Genomic DNA, 20,049 nt, shown 5'->3' on the forward strand with positions numbered 1-20,049 from the left:
CCACCTTTGTTGACACCTAGATGGTTAGAATCACATTTGTTCGAATCCAACTCACTCGCGTACGTACACGAAACAGCAAGGTACTTACCACCTAATGATACATATACAGTGGTATGATCTTTGTCATTATACTATTATCGAAATGCATTTAACCGAAGTTCAATTGGCTAAAGGTTAACTTTTTTTTTTTCTAAGCTACTATCCATCTTTCATCTTGCTACTCCGCCCTTCATTGCTGGCCATATTCGTTCTCTGGCAAATTCGGTAGCAAAAAGTGGAGCATACATAGCTTAGTGACACGAAACTGCAATGAGGTAGGCGTACAGACAGACGACGCCAATGGTCAGAGCCAAAATGAGAATGGGGCAAGACAGCAATTCACGAAATTTCATAATGTGGAGCCTCATCAAGCAGGAGCAGTTAAGGCGGGACCGTACAGGCACTCCCTTACGACCCCTTATTACAGGCAAGCCTCTGTCGAGGCAAGTAGAAGCTTGACGATGACCAGAAAGAGATCCGAGCGCCTGTCTCCACTGCTGTTGGCGCTAGTGTTGATGTTTCTGAGCATCGAAGTGTGTAACTCTTTTTCTAGAAACACCAGGCTGGTGAACGCACCCCTGAACGGTTTAGCCGGTGTCCCGGCGTTGGCTCTACTGAGGAGCTGCTTTTCCTTGTCTGTTCTTAAAGTTACTGCTCCAGAGCCACCAATCACATCATAACGCGGTAGTTGATACTATTTGCGTGACTCTATTGCACAGACGGCCTACGACCCATCGAAGTATTGCAGGAACACCGCACTGATGTATAAAGTGTTAGGGAGGGGTAAATAGACGTTCCTTAATTTTCGTATAGTTTAGCGTATTCTCACCTTACAGTATGGCAGGCACCTCGTACTGCAAATATTTCGAGGTACATTGAATGCATTTATTCCTCCGATCTTCACCTCCGTCTCCCTGCCGAACGTGATTTGGCCAAAGGGTATACGCATTATAATAATCTTTAATAATAATAATAATTTCTGTTACTTTACGGGCATGTGAATTGACATGGGTAATATTTGCGCGGTACGTAGACAAACTTCCATTCGAAATCTAGGTAAACGCTGCTATCTGTTATACTAACAATGTCCGCTTGAGTGACTAATTCATTCAACGTCAGACCTGTTCCAGGAGGCGGGCGGGATGCATTGAACGCTAACTCATGAGATTCGTCCAAACAGCGTCAACGAGAGCAACGGCACCATCGTTATTATCATTGGCGTCAGCATCACTTTGATCATAGACTGGTACGTTTCTCAATAAGATGCCGCCACTACCCGGGTTTCTGAGTGGCCCATCTAATAACGAGCATTCGTTTGTAAGACTGCGAATGAATACTAAAACACCAACAATTGGACTAGCAGCTTCTGTTTGGGGCTACACGAGGTTACTGACTACTACCACTCCTGCTAGCGAGATCGCAAAGTGCGCTATGTTCTCTTATACAGAAACGCTACGGCGGTCCAGCGTTCTCCCCTTCTGTTTGCAGGAGCGGTTCCGGTTGGGAGATTCTGGGATTGATTGTGGTATCCGGCGCTCGTTGCATTCCTCACCACTACTGCCCGATAGCACTGCGCGCTGAGAACAAGCCTGCTCCGTGTGCACTCGTGTGACCCCAGTTGTGCCAGGTGGGACTATTCGGTCTAGCGTTAGTAAAGCTTTAGGATGCATGTTCGGGCATCGGAACACGCATCACGCCGGTTAGACTAAACGGGCTACGCACTGACCGAATACTGCGGCCCAGTCAGCCAGTAAGTAGCCTGGCCTGCTAGCCAAACTAAACACACAAAAACCCACCGAAAATGTTCCGTCCACAGATACGTTCGTACATACATATTTGGTGGATCTAGCGTATATGCACGTGGCATGGCAGCTAAGCCCATAGCAGCAACGCAATACGTTAGGCACACACCGCTGCTTCAAATAATGTTGGCCATTCCAAACTGCAACGGGTAATGCGTCATATGCAATGAGACAGAATGATCATTGCTTGGCTCGTCTTTCTGCTAAATATGAATGTATCTATGAGGAATGGTGCTAGCCAGCTAATAACTGAGTGACCTGAAAAACGTTTGTTTTAGATATATATATATCTAGTGCATGCAGCCTTGTTATTGGAATCCAACGCTTCTGTTGATTTAAAGTTTATCCTAATCCTCTGTTTGCCTCAAGAACAATCATAAAATGGCTTTAGGGGAAACTTTCGTTCGGTACTTATACCTTTTTGTTGGGAACATTCTGAATATCGCACGCAACACAGGTAGTTGTTAACAATCGCTCATGGGCCTGTAGTCCGACGGAGAGTCGAGTACCGGACTAATTAAATGAGCGTATATAATGAATTTCACGCAGAGAGTAGGAGGCACTAGTATAGGGAACCCGAATAACAAAATAAGAAGAAGCATCAGAATAGATCTGCAGAGAATAGAAACACCCTCACAAAGTAACTTTGTTACCATGGCACAGGAGTCCCATGCACGGCTGTCGAAATTCGTCCTTAATTTTTTATACCAAAATCCTGATTCACCTGAACAAAAGAAACTCAACCAAACAGAAACTGCAAACCTTAACCAGAGTCCGGTTAGCGACAAGCATCATCAGATTTAATCGTAGACAATCTTCAGCTCAAGAATAACAGCTGAATGTCAGGGCTAAGCGACAGTGCAGGTACAGCAGAAGCTTTGCTGCTTAGATATTGCATACGTTACTGCGGAAGCTATCTCCATACACGACCATCATCTGAAGTAATTTTGTTTTTAAATGCGCTAGCTCTAATAGAAGGTTAGCCTCTTTTTCAAAATGTGTTTCTTCAGTTTTCCAAGGTTTCCTTCAATATTTTGATATCATACGGATTTCTTGGCACCCGAAGAAGACTCTTATGGGGCGATGCATTCATAGAGCCATCTGCGAACTTCTTGTTTTGCGTTGCTTGCCCCTGCATCACAGTCCACAGCCTAACTTTATGGAGCAAGGTTATGACAATAAAGCTAGCATAAACGAGTTTTCCACATATAAGACCCTTCCAGGCTGTGAAAGTAATTTGGAATTTGATCCAAATCATTAAGTCGTCCTCAGGCGTTTAGGACGTTTATTTCTTGACCCAACTTGAAGAGTTGCCTATGTGCAAAAATTATTTTGGTTTTCCCTATAAGCAACGACACCTTCTAGCAATGGCACACCAGCACAGCCACTTGTCAAAGGTGACCTACTTTGAGTAATCGACTCAGCTATTTTTATTGCTTCCCAAATGCATAAAGGCGATCTATAGCAGTGTAACGGCTACTTTTTAACTACACGGAACCGTTCCTGAACGTTCATGTCATTTTAGTACTTATTAAAGAGCTCTTGCAGCTAGCTCATCGGCTTCTTGCAGTTGTGAGGCCTAAATTAAGACCTTCAGGTTCAGCGCGCGCTCGGCTCGGCTTTAACTTGCCATTTACTTCTTTTAGATATAACACGCAACTCTTTTTGTCCCAGCTGCTGTTTTCCCATCGGGAATGTGGTCCAAAAGGTAACGCGAGATATTCAGTTTTTTATTATATAGAATATTACAATTGACTAATAAAATGCGATGGCAGAGTAGTCTAAAGACAAAGCCTGTCAAAATAGTCTAGTAAATGAAAAATAAAAAAAAGCTTAAAGGTTGCTCTAATTAGTAAAATAAAATAAAATACACGATAAGTTCAGAGCATCTCTTGCTATCACCGACGATCGAAAACTTCATGAATCAAACTTCCAAATATTGCGCTTTTTAGCGCACTGGCTGTGCGTAGAAGTAATAGCTCTAGAACCAGTCTTAACAGTGTAAGGTTCTCTGCCAGGGTCGTAGGAAACGCTAAAGGTCAGTCAAAAAAAAAACCGCGGAAACTTTCGTATGTTAGCGCTACTGGCACTGGATGTCTGGGATGCAGTCATTACCTCGATGCTGACAGACCGACACATTCGACCGGGACTACCTAAAAGGGAGCGGGCCCCAACCATCCTAGTAGCAAAATCTCAGTGCTTTATAGTCATAGAGTTGAGGTTCTCACCTCGTGCCTTGCTGGAGACAAAGTCATTGTTTCGCCCAGTGATACAGCTTGTGGTGGCGTATGTATGACCAAGTAACGAGGAGTGCACACTGCCCTTCCTTGTCGGCTGACCCTCCCTCTGGCACTCTAATCATCGTGATTGGAGACTTTAATACGCGCTTAGATCAATATGATCACTGCCTGTACGTTAGCCCTACGGTGCATGATGGTGAAGTATCAGCCTCAGCAGAATATAAACTTTTGTTGGTCTCGCAGGTATCTATAACTCGTATCTAACTATAACTCGCTCGTATCTATAATTTCGTTATAGATATCTTTGAAGCGAACGCGAGTAAGAAGAAAATCAAATAAATCGAAGAAAATCTCTCTCTGTTTAAGAGAAGACGGCTTCAAGCATACCTTTTTCTCAAATTTCTAAAGATTTCTTCTCAACTATCGCTTGCTCCGAGGAATAAACCTTTATTACCGCATATAGATGACACGGCGAAACTTCTTGGAGAGGCTTATGAGTTTGCCGCAGTATTAAACTCGACACGTATGTATGGCACCATATCGTCGATACCGTGCAATGCTGCCAGCCGCCAAATAGCTTGGTTTCTGTAGATTTTGTTATGTCGTATTAGCCCATCAATGGTCATCGACCATTTCGCCGAAGTGTCCTCATCTACTGACGTCGAGCCTCACGAGATTTTATTGCTCAGCGCAGGGTGAGACGAACAGGCAACAGGTAATGACGAACTGCTAGGCTAGGAATTATCAGTCCTAAAAGCAATTCAAACGCTTGAGAACCTACGCTTACGGTCAGCAAATGGTCCGGACAGAATGAACACCTCAAGGCCACCGCAGGGCTTGCGCCTTGCTGGATCACTTTGTTTAACGAATATCTTTGCTGCGAACTGCTTCCTCCTCAATGGCGGGATGCAACGTTCATTGTCGTCCGCAAAGGCAAAGTCGGCCGAAGTCGATCTTCGTCGTGGCGTGGGATCGGAAAGGAAAACATTTGTCATAAGCTTTTCTCATATCTATAAGCAAGAAAACTCAACGCTTTTGTAAAGAGCGTGAATGCGATAGCAAAGGGAAGAACGAGTTCAAACAGGATTGTTCTAACAAAACAGAACGCAGGATCCTAAAGCAAACTTTAAGAAGTCCTCGGCAACATACCTATATGATGTTTATGAATTTCAAAGCAGCTTTTGACCTTAGCTTTAGTCCACTACTCAAAATCGTCATATATATATATAATCTTGGACATCAAATTTATTATACCAAATTTTCATAAGTGCATATTTTTGAATGCAACCTAGTAAACTTGAATAAATTAGTTTGATTGATTAAATAAAACAATATTTAGCAATATGCCCATTATTAGCTTTATCGCGGCAAAACCATGGAGCGTATCCTAAGTTACATTCTGCATCCACTCATGGAATAGGCGCAAATCATAACCCTTAACGGAGCCGTACATTTAGGGTGAGTTAGAAATAACTTAATACAGGTCAATAACTTACTTTGATTTCTCTGCTTGGATAGAGGAGGGCACGGCGATGTACACAAGGACCAGATTACTGTGATGATTTAAAGCTATGAAATACAACATTTGTTTATTATTTGTTTATTAACGTTGATTCTACTGCCTAAGCCTATTGTATTATGCAGCGCTAACTGATGTTGTGAAACGGCCAGGTATGCCTTGGTTGTTTATATAAATGTGTCGTAATAATGGTAGTGCACGTATAAGCACGTGCCTACACTTCGTATGCTTTTAACTTATCATTGCTAAAATTACGATCGTATGTGATTGAGCCCAACAACGACAAGTACCAGGTTGCATCATAATCTATGGATATATAGTTAACTGTTTTTGGGATGAAACTCATTTTTTCCGGGCCCCTGTTCATTAACATGCTGTTTTATTGCCATGGCTTAATCGCCATTCGTGATGATTTAGTGGTAATATGTCTGCTTTGGGGACACGTGTGGGATATACATTAGGACGGAAAAGACCTATAATTAGTTTTGTGCCGGAAGCCAGTCAACTGACGCGATGCCAAATTTCAGCTCTGGACGTAAAATTCTAAGCTGGTTTTAGAGTTCCTTATTAATATTAAAAGCGACTTAGTGTTATAAAGCAGTAATGTATCGCGCGCTGAATATTATCTTGTGCTAGATGTATTCGCAAATCCGATGTCGCAACGTATCTGTTCATACATTGTGTTTTTATCTACGCATTTATCTGTGTGCGTGTCTAGGCGCCTGTACTTGGCATGCGACGTCAAGCCACGATGTGTCCGATAGGCACAGCTTGAACGTGTGCTTACGAATGGGATGATTAAGTACACACGATAGTCTCCCTGAAGCACAACCATTCTGGCTTTGGGAATTAACCCACAAAGGTTAATCACATTGTGAATAGCTGTGACATAGCCACACGACATACAGACGAAATGCCTAGCCTAGAAGTTGCTTGTACTATTTTATTCTAGCTGTAGGTACTTTTGTTGAGCATGCAACTACGCGTAGACGTTAGCCGGCACGAAGACTTATCTTCATTATTATTTCTCCTTTTTATCCATTTCTTCACCTCGGCTCGCTCCATTGGCAGCGATGATCCTTTACAGTATTGTACATTGCGGATGCGCTATAGGGCAACAACGGCGATGTCGGATTGTCGAAATGACTTCGAGCCACACGAAATCTCTGAGGACTTTTATTGTTGAGGACAAGCGATCCACGAAATAAATCGGGATTCTGAGCAGGGTTCGCGATGTATTTCCCTCTCGATTTCTCCCTACTTCCATTTTCTTTCGCCATCTCCTCAGAGCTTTGGTGGTCCGCCAGTGGCGTGCAACGTTGTGTAAGTTCTGCATAGTTTCCCATTGGTTTGCAGCTACGGCGGCGCTATTAGTGCTCGGACGAATGTAGTGAAATCCGTTGAGGTTTGCTAGTGGCTCCCTGACGGATTCTGATCCAGCACAGTTCTCTTTGGATCCACACGCCCCAAATACCCGGGCCTGTTTCTTACCAAAAGGACGCAGGTTAGCTAAAGCGACACTACGACAACCAAACTAATACGGACAACAAAATTTTTCCCGCTATCGCATTTTTACGCTCCGAATTTCAAATGTTCGCGCTTAGAGGACATTCTCGCTGAGGCAGCTTTCTCTTTTGGTGTCAGTTCCCCGTCTGAACATTCCCATTCAGAACAGCTGACTTGGAGCTGCCGATTTCATATGCTGCTTCCGCACTGCATATTTCCATTTGCACTTTTGTCTTCTCTGACTTCTCGTATGTTCAACGAAAAGGCAAGCTTATATATTATACAGCACTAGAAAGAATGAGTGAGAAAGCCATGGACTGCATACATACGGCCGCATACAAATTGTAACAATGTATCGAACAAGCCATCAGCAGGTTACCAAGCGACAGGTTGGCGACCTTACATATACGACATACAGCTAATGAAATAAAATTCTGTAGATATTCTTTATATGGTGTTACTACGATTTGTGGCCCCAATTCAAAGCTGGAAAAAGAGAAGCTGATGTAGTGCGAAAAGCAAGAAATTAGTTAGAGAACAAATCGATGGAGAAAATTTAAAAAAATGACATATTCTGGAGGGAAAACAAATATCTTCTGTCTATGGTGGACCACTATCTAATTTTTCCTTTGACGATGACGAGTCGGAACACCGATAGTTGTTCCGTTAACTGATTACTTCCTTCCCACGGTGGGTAGCCCGTTATCCTACTTCCTTGATTTCCATATCTCATTTTTGCTTTTGCTTTTTCTCGGTGAATGCACCGTCTCTGATCCCGACTTGGTCTTCGTCTCAATGTTGGTGCCCCCAAGACACACATTAGACTCTATAGATGCAAGTTATGATGCACGATGCAGCGGCAATTGAAAGAAGAGCGTGGTGCGTGAACGCTACCCATGCAACGAGCTACTACTATGAAAGTGAAGAGCGGTGGCTCAGAAAAGAGGTGACTCGCTAAAAGAAGGAGGACGAAAGAAAGAAGGAGTATAGGAGATGACAACGCGCCCGGCACATTTTCGTGAAGAAAGTGGAAAGATTCTCTGCTGGTGCCACGGCCATCGCTGCCAGTGTCATCTGAAGGAAGAGTGCTAAAAAAACTGAGAAAAAGGCCACCCCGTTTCTTCCTCACCGACATAGTCCCTCTCTGATAGCCGAGCAGGCGGCGACGGTAGCGGTGGTATAGCTGGCAAACGTTGCCGCCGAACAGATTCTTGCTCCGCCCTTCTTTCCTTTCGGCTTAGTGATGGCGGTTCGGCTAGTAGTAGCAGTCGTAGTCTATTGGTAGTCGAAGATATTTTTGCAGCTGGTGGCGTCTTCAACGGCACTAGCAGCAGCAGTTGTACGTAGTAATAATAGATCTACACTGCTATTCTATTCGTTCTATTCGCTCATCGTCATTCATTTGCTCGCTTCAGTGAATGTTTGATCTGGCGTTGCCTTGCCCCGCTTGCCCCATTCACTTGCCCATCTGCTCGTTCCGTTTTTTGCCGACAGTCAGGGGTGCGTACGGGGGTTGCTTGGGGGTCGTCGGCTACGCGTTCGCTCTACATTGATGTATGTCCATTAAATGAAGGAAACGAAACGGTACCTACTACGCCTAAAGCTAAACTGGGCCTATATACCTACCCTTTTTGCTCACCAGCGACTAGATAGAAAGAACACGGTTTAGCGAGGACAGGTCAGGAGAAGCTACGCTATTGTGATGGTCGTGGTAGCGCGATTATTGCAACACGACAGCGGACTGTCGGTGCTACACCGTAAGCTGCAATAAACTCCAGCACGGTACTATCGATGGATGGAAGAACGGGAGAATGACTACTTGGTTTTTCGACCTAGATACTAACGCGTATAGTGGACTCCATTGCAAAGAAACTAGGAAGAAGCTTGGAGAACATATCAGCAAAGCTTGGAATATCATCGTTGGGACACCTCACATCGAATACCTCTGACCTTCGGAGGACAATCATTTACAAGTACAATACCGTTTAGAGAAAAGGAGGCTCTTAGAGCAGTGTAGTAACATGATAAAGAGCTACAAAAACAAGTTTCGCCGCAATCTACTCTTGTGCGCTCATGCTTAGGGTAGGAATCAAAGGAAAAAAGAATTAAGTAATAAAGCGTTACATACAGGTTGATAGTGCTTTGTTGGGAATCTGCAGTGATGGAAATAAAAAGCTTCATTTCTGTAGGCGAATATGATAACAATACAAATCAGCATCTTAGGCAGGAACAGTGAAATGTACTAGAGACCTCACTCATAACTGGGCGGAAACATAATGTGTTGGATGCATCTTTGCTTCATTCGCTTCAGCATCCGATGGAACTATTATAATATGCGCGCATCCCTGTTGTAGCTTCGAACGTAAAATAATATATTAATTCAGTGTTACGTTTTTGACTTTTAAACAAAATCCATATTTCCTTATACGTTTAGCCAATATACTCATAAAACGCACATCTTTTAGAATCACATTATCCAAAGTTCGAGGCTTTTATACACTATATGGCACTATTATACGTGTTATGAATATTACATCAAGATACCACCGTACCTTGATTGAGATTTTGCGTGGGATAATTACTGCAAAAAGTCGTGCATCCAAATCAGTTTGCTGAATCTGGGAGGGAAACAGAAATTAGAAGTTAAGTGAAATAGAGCTTGAGCAATTAAATTTCTAAATATAAATTGTGAACCCTACTGGAATATGCCGCGATGTTCAGACACGCTTTGCCCCATTGAAAATCAAACTTGATAATAATGCTTCATAAGGTCTGCAAGGCAACGACAATAGATAATCTGGATACCCACTTTCGAGCGGCCATATACTCCACAATCTACTGTCTGGGAGCGTTTTTTCGGCGGAGGAGCCAAAGTCAACCCTAGCTGCTAAGCTGTAGGAGCAAGCTATCCGCTATTTTTCGTTCATGTTCAAGGTTTTCGAGGATGTAGAAAAATTTAAGTTAGTAACAATTTGAAATCCCAACAAAAGTCTTGAGACCTCCCTATCTATAATTGTGACGGCGAGTAAAAAATAATTGCTTTATTAAATTATAAGAAAAAAATTAAATTTAAAAAAGTTACATACTTTCAGAAAAAATATGATCATTAAATTAGATTTGAAATAGTGATAAAAATTTTTACCTAGTTAAAAGGACGACATCAAATTCAATATTTTATTTAAGTTAACACCCACGCTAATATTCAAGCAATAATGAATCACTTGGTCATAAAAATACTAAACGAGCACGAGTATTTTTGGCAAAATGTGCACAGCGTTGCTATACACAAACGCGTACTTCATTGAAATTTTGTTTTTCAATGAGCCATGTTACTAGCTTTATAAAAGCTGGTTCCCCATATACGCGCTGCATTGTGAACTAATACCAAGTCATTTGCTTGAACCATAGTCGATGGTATCTCCTGGCATGCAGAATACTATTGTTCTTGCCTAGTCAACCAGCCAGATAAATAGCTCTAGTCGGGAGTCCTAGATGTTAATCCACGTAAGAGTTTTTTTGGATCCTGGAGCTTTTCCCATTCATCAATATAGATTAGCTTCCGAGTTTTCATTGCGCCCCTTCGAGGAACGATAGAAGTGACTATAAAGAAGAATATTGTATTGATAGAACAGAGGCTGCTGAATAAAGCCTCAAACCCGCTGAGTGCTAATTTTTTGTTGCCGCCATTAATGTTTGACATGAAAGCATATGTACCCGCTTCATTGAAGCAGCGTTTATTATTAGCCTTTATATTTACATATATAAGCATATTAAGTTAAGCTCATGTTTTTGCCTCTGTATAACCTATATCTCTAGTAGCACTTTTCCGCTAATTTAGCTCGCACATGGAGTATTAAGACTCTACGTACTAAGATTCTTCTGCTTCGACCGCTTTCTAGAATTGTGGATACAAGTGCACGTAGCGAATTTGCGTATTGTTGTTTTAGGGAGTCTTCTTTATCGATTATATTTAGAAATGCGCATCGAAATATAGCCTTATATGTCGACGACGCCTTTATTTTCGATATTAGTCGCTGTAACGTCTGCCGTCGTTCGATACGGCTACCACGTAAGTGCGCGCGCGGCGCCAATCCATGCGCGTCCCTGTGGTTAAGTTTGCTATTGCTGTCACCACTATCAACATGTAATCCTTTGTCTTCTTTCGTAGCACTGTTTTCCCTTTCTGTATAGTCTAGTCTAGTCTATGGGCCGAATATTCTGATAGTTTCCGAAGCTCCTCGTCGTCGTCAAACGTGGGAGTGGGTGTAGAAATGTCAGCGGCTGTCCCTATGGACGCTGTCGCCAGAGTTTTCGTTTTTGCCTTAAACGGGATTTTTGCCAAAATTTAATATCGGAAAACATATCGTGTATTGTTTCCTTAGCGTTTATGCGTGCTTACCTCCTGGATGAGTGCGGGAACTGCTTCTGCAAATACCTCGGGCAGAACCGCCTCCGGATACGACGAGGGAAGCTATGGTGGAGGAGCTTTAGCGCCATTCCTGACTGGATTTGTTCACCCTACAACCGCTGCTTCTTTTGCTGCTAAACCAAATCAAATAGTATTTGGAAGTTTTCAAATTCTGCTGTAAGAGTACTTCTCATAGAGAGCTATTGAAAGGGTACGCTCTTCGCCGGTAAGATGCGCGGTCGATTCTCTCTGGTGAATCCTCGCCTCGTCCCGTGTGTAGAAGTAAGTATCCCGTTGGTGCTCGTCGATGTGGTTGTGAGCTGAGGCCAGAACGAAGCAGGCCGCTGGCGAAGCAATCCAAAAAAACCTACTCAGCCAGGTTCAACACCAATATGGAGGTCGTCAACTATTAGTGATTACAACAACGATATTTCCGGTTTGCATTTAAACAGTAGAGATCATGTTGGTACTGGAACATGTAGAATGATGGATTTGTCTCCAATATACCTTTGCTGCTACTGCTATTGATATTTCCTTCATTCCTGGGAAGGAAACGCTGTTGCGTATTCCTCTACTCAGTTCAACAGCCTACATGTAGGTAATGAAAGCAAACAGTTTCCATAGTGAATTCATCACATCAAAGCAACTAAATGTTTCGACCATGTAGGTTTGTGTGCCCAGTCCTGATAATGTATGTGATTATAGGCATTTTAAAGACAAGAGGTATTTTCTTTATCAATGAATGGTGCATACATTTATCAACTGTCCAAGAGAGCACAAACAGTCCGGTACCCCGAATACCAGCGTGTTTAGATACAGCGTACTGGATTTCGGCTGGACTGACTATTTTTAAACGATAATAAAAAATCTTATAAACATCTTATCTTAGAAGATTAAGGTGGTACGGCGTGCAAACTCGCGCTGTCTAGTGAGCTTTAGGTGTACCGCTCCATCCACTATCAATCATATCATGTCATTAACCGGAAAACGCGTGGTTTCTCCTCTCTTCTTAGCTCGGATTCAAGAGCAACGTCTAGGATCTTGCACACTATAGTATCTCCACGCCTGGCTGGCTGGCTGGCTGGCTGGCTGGCTGGTGGTGTCCGTTTTAGTTTATTAAATGATCTTCGAGTGTTGACTGTCCCCCCTTGCCTGCATATCTCATTCTTCCCAATCCGTTAACCTTAGTTCGTATAATACGTTCGATAGCCGCCTAATACAGTTACTAAATTGTTCATTAACTAAGTACATTCGGCTAACATATATCGTATGGAAACTTTCGCGTCATTTTCTACCTATGTCTTACTGTCAGGTAACCAGCGTGCGTGACGTATTATTTACGACTGAAAGATGTTGAGGTTAGTTTTATGTGAGGTTAACTTGATAACTCACTTAGGCAGGCATTACCTTTTCACTGTTTTGGCAAAGCACCAAGTACGCGCTTTTACTAAGGATTTTTTTTCTGACGTCTATTTAAATTCTGTATGTTGCGTTTTGTGTAATCACGGCTTCTCTAACTTACTTAGCTGTCTCTAATTTTCTCTATTAAACTTGATCTGGAAAACATTTCCAAGTGGTTATACCGGTGTCGTTCCGCAAATCGGAAATCAAACATAAAAAATTGTTTACTCTGCATTTGAAGATGCTTAAACTAGAGCATCTTAACAGTTTGCCCTATAGCGTATTTTTTTCCCTTATCCTAAAAACCGACCCAACACGATTGGGTTTCATTGATTACGATACCATACTAATTAACAGTGCATTGAAGATACGTGTAGGTTTTTCTTGAACTTTCTGCAAGTATTTCGCCTTGAGTTAAGTACTATGAATACAAACTAGAGCTCTGACACTCTACAGTAATTCGTTGATTAACGCAAACGCATTCCCTTTTGCATGCGTGATTGCGCCGAAACACACCAAGGGAATCAGTGGATTCTCCTTTTTGCCTAACACACATATGCCACATCCACCCAGGCATGTTCCCACCTGCTGCAGTTTTTAACGTTGTTCGTCTCAGCCCATCGCTTCCAACAGGTGTTTGCCATGTAAGTCCGGCTCGTCCTGCGCTGATTGGGCTAGCAACAATGCAGTAAAGTCTCTAGCCACAGTCCCAGTTTCGGTACGGTTTATTTTCGTTTATCCCTAATATGCGACAGCTTAGCTTGGTCAGTCTCAGCTGGGTTTGGCTGGATTCGTTCACTCCGTATTTCTCACTGGCCAACAGCATGAACAGATATCGATAAAAGCTACAGCAGTGAACGATTGGCCGACTACTACAGTTCCTTCGAGATGTCCATGACACGTTACACGCGCTTGTCCGGCCGCTTATTTTTGGAAATGGTCCCGAAGGACAACAAAGAAAGCGACGACAGAACGGTCTTACCAATTACATTGGAGGATATAAGCTCGTGTTACCGTATTACTACAACTGCTACTAATACAAGACTACTAACAGGAGAACAGTGCAGGGCCATATTACCAGGGGACTCGCTCGGCTTCCGTATCGTTTGTTCGCTTGCTGTGTTGCGGTTACGAAGGTGATAATGGTAGAGCAAACTGTCCTGCCGTCCAATACTCGTGATTGCCGTATCCCTTATTTGAATACTAGGTAAGGGAGGATAAACAGCGCGTACTGAGACAATGAAAGGGATGTGAAGAATAAACTAGGAGGGGCGAATACGTAGCGGGTCGTTTGTTGCGTCCAGCAGAATCAATCACCACGTATCACAGTGCATCACATGAGAGGTACTCAGCTCTTCTGTGAGGTGTTTAATATCATCTCCATTAGCGGTTGGCACTAGTAACAGCAGTAAGAAAATGGACCTGAAGTGGCAGTCCCAATCTCCACTTTTAGTACACAAACAAAACCTGTCGTTCCATAAAGAAAATACCGGTAATAGAATTTCTATTACTTTACACCCCTTATTTATGTAGTATTCCGGATCTCAGATAGCAGAAAAACAAAGCTTGTAAGTGGTTTTATGGTACACCGCTACAAAGCGCACGCGTACATTTTGCGAGCTTCCTGTTTCATCTATGTTACGCCTTCGCATTGCTGATACCAGCTAATACATTAAAGTACAAGCGGCTTTGACTGCAGAAAGAGTCACGTAGGATATACGGATCTTCGGTCTTCGCCTACATATTCAAACAACGAAAATAGCAGCAGTGTCGCCAGAAAGACAAAAGAGTAGGGATATATCGAAAGAATAGCTAAACAAGCTTGCATTGGAGACAGAATCATGTGAACGAACGACTAGCTGTCTCGATATAGAGAGAGAGGTGGTTGGCAAGCGTGCCCCAAGACAAAACCTGGATGAAAGAAAATAGCTAAAGGGAATACGGGGGAAGAGAAGGGAGCTAAAGTAGAGCAGAGTGCAAGGCGAGCCCGGACAGAAACATCGAAGAGGCCACAGACAGAAAATGCCAAAGGAGATAACGAGTATATGGAATGCTTTCGGAAAGCTCCGTTTTTAGGGGCAACGGAGAATATAGAGTCGGAAAAAAAAGCATGCCTATGTGGCCGCAAGACTCGAAAGGATGTTGTAGTTTGTGGGGGACACCGGATAAGATCTCTTAGTGGATAATGGACCATGGGGAGAAATTTGGCGCCAGTCAGTTTTTGATGGTGCTTTTCTTTTGCTCTTCACAAGTCTAGTGGCTTTTCACAACCGGGCACCTCTTTCATTTTCCTTTTCCCTGCATGGAATAGTGAGTTGGTGGATACTCAGAGGAATACACGCTCGCGAATGTCCTGACTGGCTGGAAGATAGAAAACGGCCACCGGCTGAGCAACGGTAGCCAGCTCAAGCAACGTTACAAGTATTCGGAACAAGCAACAGCACAACAACCGGTAAGAGTAGCGAAGAAATACGAAATAGCTTGAATTCGTCGTTTGTGCGTATTTACAGAAAGCTCTACTAGCAAAACAAGCAACCTGTTTAGCCGTCTACTGAGCGGAGCGAAGAGAACAAACGGATCAGGTGCTGAAGTTGCCTATTGGTTAGCCAGGCCGGTTTGTGATAGAGGTATGGTGCAAGCAGCCTAATACTGTTTCTGTTGCAACTTCGTAGTTGCTTAAGAAAGGAAAGCCTTCAACCGTAGCGCAGGTCGATGGCATCTAGCTTTGCCGTCACCTCTACTATAGCAGCGGCTGTACAACGAAGGCATGCCATCCGTTCTGTCCGACAACTCGAGTTGTGCATGACCAGCAACTACTGCTAGCCCCTAATAGGCGGCGGAGGCCACCTCTACTACAAAGTAATACGGTACGTGAACCACGGCAAAAAGGCGAAGGAAAGCGTCGAATGAAGCAATTGCCTGATTGGTGGCTATTCCGTCTCCGGCGGCCGAACCTGGCCAGATGACCGGATTATAGTGCTACTACATTGCCTTCAGTCATCGTGCCGTCATACTCTCCTCGGATTCTATTTATCGCTGTTGTATGGCCAACAAGACAGTCCTTTATAACCGAACCCCGCTATCCGTAGCCAGCAGGGCCTGCTTCGTCGTTCGCTCTCGCCGCGCGCTTCTGTTTTGCACTTTTCCCGTTTCTTTTGCGTGAAACGATTTTATAGGGACATAGAATCTAGCAAGTAACATGCATCTATCATATGTCCTATCATTATTGAATTCCCCACTCGCTCTCGTCTTTTTCACGCTCGTCCTCCATCCTATCTCCCTTTAGGCTGTATAGAAATGTTACGCCCGCTGTACAGTGCTTTCAATATGGCATCTATCGGACAAACGCCGTTATTGTTGGATCGACGGGGCCGCCTGGGATTTTCTCATGTTGTGCATTACAAGGCAGTTGTTCCTCACAGTCAGCTGCGTTATACCGCGTACGTTCGAAGCCTCGAGGCCATCTTTGAGAAGTTTCATTTCATCAGTCTATCCAAAACATTGCTGGCCGTGTCATACACGTGGAACAGCCCCATATGGCTAAGCCTATTAATCGCCTACAATTTTGACTGCGAAAATATTCACGTAATTTTATCGGTACATACAGTTGAGGGTAGGACGATACTAAAATATCTCTATTTTCTATTGTTCTGTAATCCTCGGGCCGTGGCCATACGTTCCATTGTCGATCATTTATTTGTAACACCAAAACTTAAGCAAAATGAAGTAATTCCAATCTATATATATATATATATATATATATAACAACAACTGAAAAGTTCGTATTAGGGCAATCTAACTTCATTGATAACTAATTTTGTCTTGTTATTGTAAATCAGTAGTACATGCTGCTATGACGACCGTGCTTAGATAGGCAACAGCTGTATCTGAGTTCCTTTCGTTATATCACAGATTTGTTCGTCGATATCGTTGTAAAGTATGTAACAAATCGGCATTGAACCCGAAAATTCCGTCATATTGGAACCAATATATTATGTAATACATGACCAAGTGTTATGTAAATGTCAAATAAACGGTGTGTCGAAATACGTATAGAAAAAGATAAGATCGTTAGTTGGAGGCTGACAGCACATCAGCTAGCGGCTAAAGCTTTTTGTATCCCTCGCGCCGAAACTAACCGCTATTTATTTATTCTTCTTCTGTGTAGTTGTGCGCTTTGCAATTTGGTGAGCTGACAATCTAATGGTCCTTACTACGGTGCCCAACCGGCCACCACCGTAACGGCCAGTTCTCATCGTTACGGTCCTTTAGGAGGTTGCCATTTGCACCTAACCGTCAAGCCTCCTTCTGCGGGCACTAGTCTTTCCCTGCTAGGCTCTTCTGACCACAAAAACCAGAACCTGACACCGCTATAGGTAATAACAATTGCAACAAGTGTAGTCTGCCTCTCAATGAAATTAGCGTAAAAAGTAAATGTAAAAAAGTGCCATACTGCATAGCGTTTTGCACAATAATTGTTATGTTATTATATTGTAATAAATAAAAATAGTCACGTCCCTTCTCGCATAATTTTTCAGTTTATATTTTATTTACATGTTTCAGGATTTCTCGTTTACATTTTTTTTTACCGCGTCTTACAACAAAGAGCAAAATCTGAGACTGACGATAAGCAGCAAACAAAAACATGTTAACAATATTCGTTAGCAATAACGAACACTTTGAACATCGTTATCGCTAAAGCAATTAGTTAGAATTTCTGATGGAATAATACCTTTTGACATTTTCAAAGCAGTGCTGTATATTTTGCCTGCATAGAGTAGTCTGTGCAAACTGAAAAGGTCTGCGGATTTAGCCAAACATTGCTTTTAGAACAGTGTTCTAAGAATTTGAACCCTACAAGATATTTCTAAATAGTCACCTTCTTAGATGGAAAGTGAATAGGACAGCATGTGGCAGTAGAAGGTCCTAATAAACAAGGGTTCCTTCAGTGCCGCGATAATAGCATAGCAGCCAGACGCCTGAGCTGTTGAGTTAGTCTTCCATTTGATAGCTGTTTAGAGACGTATCATCAAGTATTTAGTAATGTGGAGCAACAAAGACAACACGTAAAATGCGCCATATATCGATGACTCTTCGGGGCGAATCGAACCGTACGAGTCCCGCCTTATCGGCATTAACAACCGGACTAAATGGTCTAAAATTTTAATGGTCTCTTCCGTATGCTCAAGAGCAGCTCGCTAGTCGCCGATATCGCTAGTAGGCTGAAAGCGGATAAGCGTAAAGGTGTACTCCAGATTTGAAACAGGTTGAAACTCAACAAAGACGATGAGCGTTACCTTTGACCGAGAACCTACTTTTAAGGTGTCCCAGTATCTTACTCCTCGCACGCGGACTAAACACGTAACCTGTTGTCTTGCAAAGAAGTATGCTGCCAGTCAAGCGAATATTTTCAGGAAGATCGAGTGACTTACGCAGTTAAGGGCAGCCATCACATCCAGAAGCATCAGAAAACAGATCTGCTTATTTTCAATGGCGTAGGTGACCACCTGCCTATAGGATACTAATGCCAGCTTAGTCAATCGATACCTCCGAAAACCGAGTTGAAAAAACAGGTAACTAAATGAGAAAAACTTAGCATTTTCAGGATATTTACGAAATCTGCTAATCTCTAGCGTTCTGAAAACATCGGGCAAATATTTTACTAGAGATTGTAGATGGTTGTTAGTATGCTTCTTCACTCTTAACTAGATTAACAACCTTCGTGGCTTCCAGTCTAGTAAAAAAGAGCCACTGTCAATCGATAGTTAGCTATACCGGCTACAGGGCAAGAGAGTGTGATTGTGGCATTTTCGGAATTCTGTTCGGAACATTAGCAGCTCCGCATACCCATCCAACTTTCATACTTCCTAGAACTATCTGAACTTCGATCTGCCAATCGATGTCACCTCTACCCAAACATCAGTATAAATGTTAAAGGAAGTAAGTATTGAAACTAACAATTTCAGAGTGGATACTAAGCTCATTTGAGGATTCTGGTGGTGATATCTTGAGTCGAGAACGAACACTGGACCTCTTGAATATTACGAGTAAGATTTTTATTTTATTATTTATCTAATCTGATCCATTTGACGTATATAGCTTAAACGGGTATGTCAGATTAGAGCGGGTACTAATGCTTTTTTCATTGCATGTTTACTACCTTTCACTATCGTCAGACAAACCCCCATCTAAATTTCACCTAGTTGCGGTAACAAAAAAGAAGAGATACAACTGACTCTTCTTGTCTATTATTTTCTAAAATGCTAGAAAAATTTGCTTAACTTCAATTTACGTACTAGATATCTCTGCGAATCCTTTTTCTATAATACAAATACAAAAATCTAAAAATTAACTCCTTTTTTACCTTTGAAATAGCTTTCTGTGGTGTGTATGATAATCTAACCATGAACTGTGAGCGTCCAAACGTTTGTCCGAATTTGTAAATGTGGCAAAAACCCTTAATTGAATTTCTATTATTATTGCTAGTCACCTAGAGTGAATCTTACATTGAAAAATAGTGCTAGGAAAAACATATTCATTTCCTAGTTATGTAAATATTTTGTTGAATTTTTCCTCTGAGTCCTTGGTTGGATTAAGTTTAACTCTTAAGCTTGTGTGTAGATAAACGCAGCTCTATCATATTTTATATTTAGTTTGACTCTGCAGATTTTCTGTTTTATTTATGTCCTTAGTGTTATCACAGATTTACATAGAACAACATGTGAACACCGTTAAAAACGACGTTCAGACATCCCAAAGAAAGAACCTCCCAAAAATCCGTCTACGACGTCGATAACGCTGAGGTGAGTAAACTGAGTCAACTCACAAAAACCATTTTTCAACCAATACTTCAGTTCTATCGCGGTTAGTATTTTGTTAGGACTATCTGTGGGTTTTTTCTTGTCGATCTCCATATGAAGGCGAGAGCTAAGGTTCTCATCTCACTGTCCAAATTCTGTTCAGCAGTAAACTATTATCTATTTTTCTGATAGTTCACTCATCCTACTCCTCTAGGTTTTTGTCGCTGTTTCTCCTATATATATATGTCATGCAATATCGTCTCTTACGTCACATATTTTTGACACATTTATCCAAACGTATAGTTATATCCTATTATTTTTATTATTATATACA

The 20,049-nt window shown here is 42.3% G+C and overlaps 1 long non-coding RNA gene across 2 annotated transcripts in view; it reads left to right on the plus strand.

The window, feature by feature from the left end:
• The first annotated feature begins 17,695 nt into the window (after nt 1-17,695).
• Nucleotides 17,696-20,049, plus strand: part of LOC111267108 (uncharacterized) — a 6,221-nt gene continuing 3,867 nt past the window's right edge. For both annotated transcript variants that reach the window (XR_015313662.1, XR_002684417.2), the window contains exons 1-3: nt 17,696-18,488; nt 18,882-18,962; nt 19,608-19,718. This is a non-coding gene — a long non-coding RNA (uncharacterized LOC111267108). The remainder of the gene's footprint in view (nt 18,489-18,881; nt 18,963-19,607; nt 19,719-20,049) is intronic.

Source organism: Varroa jacobsoni, unplaced genomic scaffold (genome assembly GCF_002532875.2).
Source record: "Varroa jacobsoni isolate VJ856 unplaced genomic scaffold, vjacob_1.0 scaffold_1147, whole genome shotgun sequence".
In the NCBI taxonomy this organism is placed as follows: Eukaryota; Metazoa; Arthropoda; class Arachnida; order Mesostigmata; family Varroidae; genus Varroa; species Varroa jacobsoni.